Genomic DNA, 1,400 nt, shown 5'->3' on the forward strand with positions numbered 1-1,400 from the left:
CACACACACACACACAAACACACAATGTTAGCCGGATCTCTAGCTTCATATTTTATATGAAGTCAAATTGTTAGTATAGAAATGGCAACCTAGCTGCCATAAAATATGTAATAAATATTTATTTCATAAATGATAGAGTAAAATTGGAAAACTATAAATAATAAAACAATATTGATACAGTAATTAATACTGAGAAGACACGCTGTTAGTATGTATGTAAAGTTTAATCGAAATGATAGATTAATGAAACAAAATGGCAATAATTATGTTGTAATAATGTTTCTAAAACATTGAAACGAAATCACAATATATATGATGGTATGAATTTATAGATTTGAATGAAAATTTTGATTGAAAAGATACGATTTTGTGGAACAAATATGAGCCTCTCTTTAGCATCAGTGTTTGTACGAATAACGCCTGTAATAATACCAAGAGAATTATGTGTTCAAAACACTCAAATTTACTCTACTGTCTTTCACACCTCATGAGAATTTATCCTAATAGAGATGGCTAAGCTTAACGGTTACATTAATATGTGGCAGAAAACACTCCAGATTCGGTTCCAGGGCATCTACAATACTTCTGACTTAAGCTATACTGACAAATCAAAGGAAACACAGGGCACAGAAATTAGCATAGATTTATGAAAAGTAGTTCAGCCCGAGAAAAACTAACCCAAGCGTGTAGGATAGCTTCCATACAGTTGATATATCAATAACATCCGAGAATCGATTTCAGGATAAAATTGAACTACGTAAACCTTACTACACCTTCCCTTCAAATACCACAACTCAGATATGGCCGAACTCCTATTTCCGAATTAATCAGATGCAATGAAAATAGTATAAAGATTTCCCACAATTTTACTGATCAAATAATATGTTATATTAACAAAAACTTCCTCCAAAATAACGTCGAAAATACATAGAAAGCGAACAACACAATACTTTAAGCCCAAATTACATGAAAGAAATTAATTCAAGTGCAACGCCTTCTAGTGGGAAGAAAATGGTTCTATCAAACTTGAAATTTACTAGTAAAATACAAAATTTACAGTCCAATCTCTTTGCCTAGTCATCCCACGAGAAAGTCAATAAATACGGGAGCATCCGAATTTGCATATCTTAGAAAATAGAAATTAACGTTGAAATGTTCCAAGTTATAATACTTATGGTCATAAATATTATGATTCACGTAAAATTATGCCCGATGTCTATTTGGTACGCTAGAATTGGTAGCTATAATTTCTTGATGATGATTCTTCCTATATGTATATCCCATATTTCATTTTCTTGTTACCAATGATTTCTATTCTTTAACAACTTTTAATTTTAAATATTCTTTCGATACGTGCGTTATATAAGTGGATATGTGCGTATATTTCTTTGTGTGGGTGT

This window comes from Octopus bimaculoides, chromosome 1 (genome assembly GCF_001194135.2).
Source record: "Octopus bimaculoides isolate UCB-OBI-ISO-001 chromosome 1, ASM119413v2, whole genome shotgun sequence".
Lineage (NCBI taxonomy): Eukaryota > Metazoa > Mollusca > Cephalopoda > Octopoda > Octopodidae > Octopus > Octopus bimaculoides.